We start from the raw sequence: 8,492 nt of genomic DNA, 5'->3' as shown, positions 1-8,492 counted from the left end.
CTGATGTACAAATGGAGGCTGCTTTTTACCATTTGTGAGAAAAGCTTGAACTCACACTCGGACACAATACAAGGGATCCCTGAGAGCAGGAGCTTACTTGGCTGCCCAGGCTGAACCTCCCTCTATATCAATCTATTGAATCACAGAAATTAGGGGCTGGAAGGGACCTCAAGAGGTCATCTAGTCCAGCCCCCTGCACGGAGACAGGACCAAGTAAATCCAGACCATCCCTGACAGGAGTTTGTCTAATCTGTTCTTAAAAAGCTCCAGTGATGGAGATTCCACAGCCTCTCTCGGGAACCTGTTCCAGAGCTTAACTATTCCTATAGCTAGAAAGTTTTCCAAATATCTAACCTAACTCTCCTTTGCTTCTGTCACGGAGTGCCCGAGCGATGCTCTGGAACTGCTCCCCAGTAAGCCAGTCAGGTCTTTGGGGAGCCTCCTCTCCCTTGGAGCAGACTTGTTCAGGGCAAGAAGCTCACACGTCTTCACCTCCTGGGTCTCTCCTTGGAGCATTCAGCATCCTCTGCCCCTCCGTGGGCTTCCCACAGCGAGCCGCACCCAGGCGGCGGTCCTGCGGAAAGGCCACAGGTTCTGCACCCCCACTTTGCAGTCAGACGTGACCTTAGTGCAGCAAAATAGAGGTTATTCGATGACAGGACAGGGTCTAGAACAGAGCTTGTAGATACAGCGAAAAGACCCCTCGGCCGGGCTCATTCTGGGGCAGTGAGTCAGACCCTAGGTCTGCACTTCACTCCTGTCCACAGCAAGCTCCAGACTACCACCCCTCCAGCCCTCTCTGCTCCAGATCCTTCCGGGCCAGGAGGTCACCTGATCCCTTTGTCTGCAACACTTTCATGGCACCTTGCAGAGGAGCCCAGGCCATCAGTTGCTAGGGACAGAGTGGCAGGCATTTAGGTGCACTGGCCCTTTGCCTTGCAGACATCACACACCTCTATCCACCACTATGACTTAAGAACTGCATAGGGCACACTGATGGGCACCAACACCAGTATTCAGAGCAAACGTTAAGAACAGTCCCAGTTCATCACACTCTCCCCCTTCGAGATCGACTGAGCCAGGTCACTCCAGCCAGTGACCTGGAAGTTCACCCACCAACGTCCCATGGATGCCCCAGCATCTCTCCGATTCCTTGGTGTGAGTTACACCAAGGCCCTTCTGGTTTCGCGCCTTCTCTTTGCTTAAGTGTGCTGGATGGCATCGCAGCGCATGTGGGAAGTTTATGCAGCTTGAACCTGTTTGCACCCCAGTACCCTGGGTATTAAACTGGGACAGGTCTTCTCCCAGCACTTGGGCTCGATCGGGCTCTCTTGGTTTAGACCCCCATTTGCTTGGCCAGCTCTGGGTTGGGCAGCCGCTCCCACCTTGTGGTCCAGACACAAACACCTTTCTCCATCCCCCATCTCATTTACTTTCCAGCTTTTACCGTCAGTCCACCCGTCAGGCAGCCCAGCCCATTTTCCCTGGGACATCTGTTCTCCAGTCCTGGCTAAAGATGACATGTTTCAGTGTCTGCTAGGGCCAAGTTCTCCTCCCCTCGCTTGTCTAGACTCTCCCCAGGCCTAGTATGGGTCGCATCGGACACGTATGGCTTTAAGCTTTAGTAGCCCCATAAACAGACATCCTGCTCCTTGGGATCAGCCCACGGATGAGGCCACCCGATGCTGTAAAAACGGCTGGATCCATCTAAAGCCCGCATGTCCCTGACTCTCTCTCCAGGATCTGGTTGCTTTCCCAGACATCTGAATGGGGAACACCGATGGGGAGATTGGCTCCCACCTCAGGGAAGAGATCCCACAGGGGTCTTTCCCTTCTTCTCCAATCTCCCTTTCAGGTCCAGGGGTCCCCTCACTCTCCTCATCCAGCAGCTCGAAAGGAAGAACCTGTGGATTCCTGGGCAACACCAGCTGCCTCCGATTCCGCCCAGGTTCTACTCCTTGGGAGCCCATTCCGGTACAGGAATCCCTTCTCCCGCAGGACTCTGTCCCTGCCGCCTTCCCAAGGGGTTGCAGCGCGTGGCCAGCAAGTCCTCACGCTTCTCCAGGAGGGATCGCATGTGCAGCTGCGCGGTCGGGGATAATCAGCTGCTGAGGCCAGGGAGTCAGGCCCTGCTCCCTCCATGCTGCTGGGCCTGGGGTCACAGCCCCTCTGAGCCCTTGTCCCTGTAGCGCCCTCCCTCGCTGTTAATCATTCCCAGCAGCACGTCGACCAGCAACCGCGTTTAGGCAACTGACCTGCCCTGCCGTGGTGTCCCGCCACTCAGCATGCGGTCTCACTTCCCCCCGTGCTCAGCGCTGCCTGGCATGTCCAGTGGGGGCAGGTAGCGAGCTCTCTTGCCGGGTCTCAGCCTCAGAGCCACGCTGAAGCACCCTCTCCGTGTGAGCGGGGGCGGGAGCATCTTCCTACCCTCCTCATCCAGGGGCCGTTACAGGTAGGCAGCAATCCTGGAGGCAGCACGCCCTCCCCTCTGCAGCCAGGTCATTTGCATTTGTCACTGACCCTTTCCATCCCAGCCCATTTTCCCTGGATTTAAATTCAAACCTCCGGCAGTTTTACAGGAGCCAGGCCTGGATCTGCCCACAGGGAGACAGTCCCCCCCAACGGGCCTCCAGACCGATATCTCGGAGAACCCCAATGCCACCAGTCGACCCCTCCTGCCTCTGCACAGGATCCGGGCCATAGGACAGGCAGAGGCTTCACCCAGGACCTTTCCCCCCATGAGTCCCTGCAGCATCTGGGGGCACCACCACAGTTCTCTCTGCCCAGGGCCTCGCCCCTGCAGGCGTGTTCGCCACTGACCCTGGGCAGCCCCTACTGTCGCTCTCCATTTCTCACACCATCACCATTCCTTGCTGCTGCTGGCTTCGCCTGCAGCTTTTCCACAGCCTCTTGCTCTCATCTCATGTCCTACTCGCTCTCTCAGGCTCTGCTCCAATCCCAAGCCGTCTCCGGATCCGATACTGCGGGGAACCCAACGTGAAGATCGTCGTGTCGGATGGGGGACAGACTCTCAGGATTGCCTGCTGCTGCTCCAGCTGCTCCCAACCTCTTGTAGCCCCATCTGGGTCAGAATCTGCTCCTCAGAGCGGTCCTCCTCCTCCACCACTGCACGATTAACTGTCCTTAGCGGAACGTCCCCATGCGTAACTCTCTCTTTTGTGCACAGGAATCACAAGTCTCCTTCTAAGGAAGCTCGGTGAACAGGCCATCACCTTCACCGTTCCAAGTGTTGACTCACAGGCCTAGTGTGCTCTTGGTCTGCCCCATGGTTCCCCCCCCAGAGAAGACCGCCTGGATGTGCCAGCCCTTCTCGGGAATCACCCCGACCTCTTGCCAGGGTCGACTGCAGACTCCTTCTGCCCCTGGGACTGCGCTCCTCAATCCCGGGACCCTGCCTACTGCCAAATCCTCTCTCTCGCCAGGGCTGCAGCGGCAAGCTCCTCCGCCTGAGACTCTCACTGCAGTTCCTCAGGGGACCCGGTTAACTCCAACATCCTTCTCGCTGCACGCACTTCCAGTTAACTGCCCCCTGAAACCATGCCTCTCTGAGCTTCTGCAGCAACGCCTGGTCCTATTACCCTCCTTTGTTTTACTGCTCCCAGTCATACTGCAGGACAGCACCATTCAGGGGTGCATGTATCTCCTCCGCTGCCACCAGTTGTCGACGAGTCCCAGGGCAGGGCGATTGCTCTGGAAACTGCTTCCCCACGTAACCATGTCAGGGCCTTTGGGAGCCCTCCTCTCCCTTGAAGCAGACTGCTTGCAGGCAGAGACACTGCACCACGTCCTTCACGCTCACTGAGGTCTCTTGGAGCCATGTCAAGCATCCTCTGCGCCCACTCCTGAGCTTCCCAGCACGGCCCACACCCAGGCGGCGGTCCTGGGAGAGCCACAGGTTCGCACCCCATTTGCAGTCCAGACGTGACTCTTGCAGCAAAACAGAGGTTTATTCGATGACAGGAATCAGGGTCTAGAACAGAGCTGAATACAGCGAACCCAGACCCCTCGGCTGAGGTCCATTCTGGGGGCAGTGAGTCAGACCTAGGGTCTGCACTTCGACTCCTCGTCCACAGCGAAAGCATCCCAACCTAACCACACCTCCAAGCCCTCCTCTCTGCCAGCCCCTTTCCCGGCCAGGAGGGGTCACCTGATCTTTGTCCTCCAACACCTTCAGTTGGCACCTTTGCAGAGGAGGGCCAGGCCATGCGTTGCTAGAACAGATGCAGGCATTATAGGATGCACTGCCTTCTTGCCGAGCAATCACACACCCTTAATCCACCCACTATTACTTAAAACTGCCTAGGGACACGAAGGCACCAACAAGTGTCAGAGCAACTTTAAGAACACAGTCCCAGTATCACATCTTCAAGATTAAAGCCAATAATTCCTCTCCTATCTTCAGGTCGGGCATGGAGACACAATAGAGCACTGTCCTCTCTCTGTAGCAGGAAAGACTGTATATAAGTGGCCCTCCCCGCTTCTCTGTCTCTCAATGGACATGCGCAATTCATTCAACCTTTCCCTCTCGTGAAACTAACCCTTCTAGCATTTGTGCTCTCTCCTGCACTCCTCAATTTATTCAACTCTTTCTTTAAGTTACGCCCAGACGGACACGGTACCTGCAGCTGGACCGGCCATCTACCACTGCCAAGTACCTCACGCAACTACCTCATCTGTCCTACATACAACACTCCAGCCATTAATGAAATATGACTCAGTACTACTACCAGGACTGACCTGTGACCCACCAAGGCATGTTTCTCCAGTCTGCCAGTGGACCATTAATACTCTTTAAGTCAATCTCACCACAGTTGTGCCTCTCTATCTTCAATAGTAGTTTTAGCTAGATCGGGGGCGGCACACTTTTTGGACCCGTGAGGGGTGCGATTGAGTCCATTAATTGTATGGAGGGCCAGTTGAGGGAGGGGTCGTGCCCAGTCCATCGTCCCTATCTTTCCCACCACTCAGGACCTGCCTGCTCCATCAGCAAGACCCAGTGCCCGTTTCCTGACGGCCCCTTCGGACCCCTATCCATCCACCCCCTCACCCCCCGCTTCTGTCCCCGACCGCAGCCCCTGGAACTCCATCCCTGACTCGCCCCCGCTAGCCCCACCCAACCCCCCCTCCTTCCTGACTGCCTTCATGGGACCCTTGCACTCATTCAATCCCCTGACCACCTCACCCCCTATCCACACCCCCGCCCCTGAACAAACCCTGAAATCCCCTGCCTTCTATCCAACTTCCCTGCTTCCTGTCCCCTTACCACGCTGCCTGGAGCACCGGTGGCTGGCGGCGCTACAGCTGCACTGCCCAGCTGGAGCCAGGCCATGCCACCGCCGCCACGCAGCACAGAGACCGGGTCAGGTCAGCTCTGCAGCTGCACTGCCCCAGGAACTCGCAGCCCCAGCGCCCAGACATTGCCCTGAGGCTGTGGGGAAAGGGGGACAGCAGGGGAGGGGCTGGGGGTGAGCTTCCCAGGCCGGGAGCTCGGGGGCTGGGCAGGACGGTCCCACGGGCCGGATGTGGCCTGCAGGCCGTAGTTTGCCCACCTCTGAACTAGATCATATTTCCCTAGTTTGCTTATGAGAATGTCACGTGGGACAGTGTCAAAGGCTTTACTAAAGTCAAGGTATTTCATGTCTACTGCTTCCGCCCTCCACTAGTCCAGGGATCCTGTCAAAGAAGGAAATTAGATAGGTTTGGCAGGATTTGTTCTTGACAAATCCGTGTTGGCCAGTCCTTATTACCTTGCCATCCTCCAGGTTTGTACAAATCGATTGTTTAATAATTTGTTCCAGTATCTTTCTGGGTATCAAAGTTAGGCTGCTGGGTCTATAGTTCTTCATGTCCTCCTTTTCCTGCCTTTTTGAAGAGTGGTGCATGTTTGCCCTTCTCCAGGCCTCTGGGACCTCTCCTGTCCTCCATGAATTCTCACAGATAATCACTAATGGTTCAGAGATTGCTTTGGCTAGTTTCTTAATTAGTCTAGAGGGTGAATTTAATCAGGCCTGGACAATTTGAATACCTCCAACTTACCTAAATATTCTTTAACTTGTTCTTTCCCTATTCTGGCCTCAGATCAGTCGAGCTACCTGTCCCCATACACCCATCTCTGGCTAGGCTCTTACCACCACACTATATTTCAAGCATTCACTGTGGTGAATTCCCAGCCATGTGACCAGGACACAGGCTGATGCTCCTAATGGGACACAGCCCACAGATGTCTTTAAAGTTGGATGAGGCTGCAACCCTAACGAGCAACAAACCATCCCTGATTGAAATCAAGGAACAGGCTCTGTGCCCCTCAGAACAGGCAGGCGCGTCCCAGCCTGTCCGCCCCTCCTTGCCCCCCGGGGATGCAGTTTGTATCAGCAGAGAAGATTCCCCTGGGATTGATAGGGAGGCTCCTGGGCACTCAAGTGGGGAAGGGGAAGCCTGGGTTTCCTGGCTCTTGGGCACGGCCTGGGCGTAAGGAATCCATACGCACACCCTTTCCCCACGCTGGCATCGCCAGGCTCACGTTCTCCACACGCTCACACTCCCCCTCACACATGTGTGCATGCTCCCCCTTCCCCCCACACCACCCCAACACACGCCCCTTTACGCATGGACACGTGCTCACACAGACATCCCAACACACACCCCTTTACACATGGATGCATGCTCACACACACACACACCAACACACACATAGACATGCTCAGACACATCCCTTTACACATGGAAACATATTCACCCCCAACACACACCCCTTTATGCACGGACACATGCTCAGACACACACACCCCTTTACACATGGACACATGCTCACTCCCCCAACACGCACTCCTTTATGCATGGACACATGCTCACACATACACCTCAACACACGGACACGTGCTCACAGACATCCCAACACACACCCCTTTACACATGGATGCGTGCTCACACACACACACCCCAACACACAGACGCATGCTCACACACACACACACACACACACACACACACCAAAACATACTCCTTTACACACAGACACATGCTCACACACACAACCCAAAGACACACCCCTTTACGCACAGATGCATGCTCAAACACCCCCCCAACACATACCCCTTTACACATGGACACATGCTCACACACACACCCCAACACACACCCCTTTAACATGGACGCATGCTCACCCCCCCAAAAACACACCTTTTTAACATGGATGCATGCTCACCCCCCCCCAAAACACACCCCCTTATGCACGGATGCATGCTCACACACACAACTCCAACACACACCCCTTTACACACATATACATGCTCACACACACCCCAACACACACCCCTTTACACATGGACACATGCTCACACACACACACACCCCAACACACACCCCTTTACACATATACTTGCTCACACACACACCAACACACACTGAGTTTACACACATGCACATACTCACAAACACACCTCAACATACACCCCTTTTACACACATGTGCATGCTCAGACACACCCCAAAACACATTAATTTTACACACAAACACTTGCTCACACACGCCCCACCACACAAATCCCTTTTACACAACTACACAATCGCCCAACACCCTCTTTACACACATAAGTATGCTCCCCACACAGCCCCAACATTCCCCCTTTTACACATATACTCATGTGCTCTCTCTCACACACACGCCCTTCCCAGTTGTATGTATGCTTACACACACAGAGATACACCACCCCTTTTACACACATATGCAAGCACTCTCACACACACTCCTCTTCAGACATATGTATGTTCCCACATATACACACCCAGTTACACACCACCCCTTTTACACACGTACACGTGCTCTCACACCCCCCTTTACAGATGTATGTGCGCTTACACACACACACCCTGACACACACCCCTTTTACACACAGACACAAGCTCAGCTCACACATACACACAAGCCCCTTTACCCACATACACATGCTTCCTCGCACACATGCACTTTCACAGTCATTTTCATCTTGTGTCTGCACACGTGATTGCACGTGGCCAAACACACACAGCACTGAGGCCATCTGCTCATGGGGGTGCTTAGCAAGACCCCACCTTTGGAACGATAGGTGAGCCAGTGAGGCAGTGACTAAAGGATTCACCCAAAGTGCCTGACACCCTGAGTAGCTTAACCAGGCCATGCGGACACTGTGGGGCTCCCGAGTGTTTAACCCAGTGGCAGGGACTCTCGTCTCACTCATCTCTTTAGTGCTTTTGCTACAGCTCTGGCAGTCTCATACGATCATAGAATATCAGGGTTGGAACGGACCTCAGGGGGTATCTAGTCCAACCCCCTGCTCAAAGCAGGACTGTAAGCCGGTGCGTTCGGGGCCCGTCCCCTCAGGTGCGACGGCGAGCCAGGACGCCTCCTTCCAGGCGGCCGGACGGCTCAGGCTCCGCTCCCGTACTCGAGGGCTGAGCAAATAAAAGTCTATAGGCCCTGGCCCTTAGACAGGG

This window comes from Chelonoidis abingdonii, chromosome 23 (genome assembly GCF_003597395.2).
Source record: "Chelonoidis abingdonii isolate Lonesome George chromosome 23, CheloAbing_2.0, whole genome shotgun sequence".
Lineage (NCBI taxonomy): Eukaryota > Metazoa > Chordata > Testudines > Testudinidae > Chelonoidis > Chelonoidis abingdonii.
Note: the sequence above shows the minus strand (reverse complement) of the source record.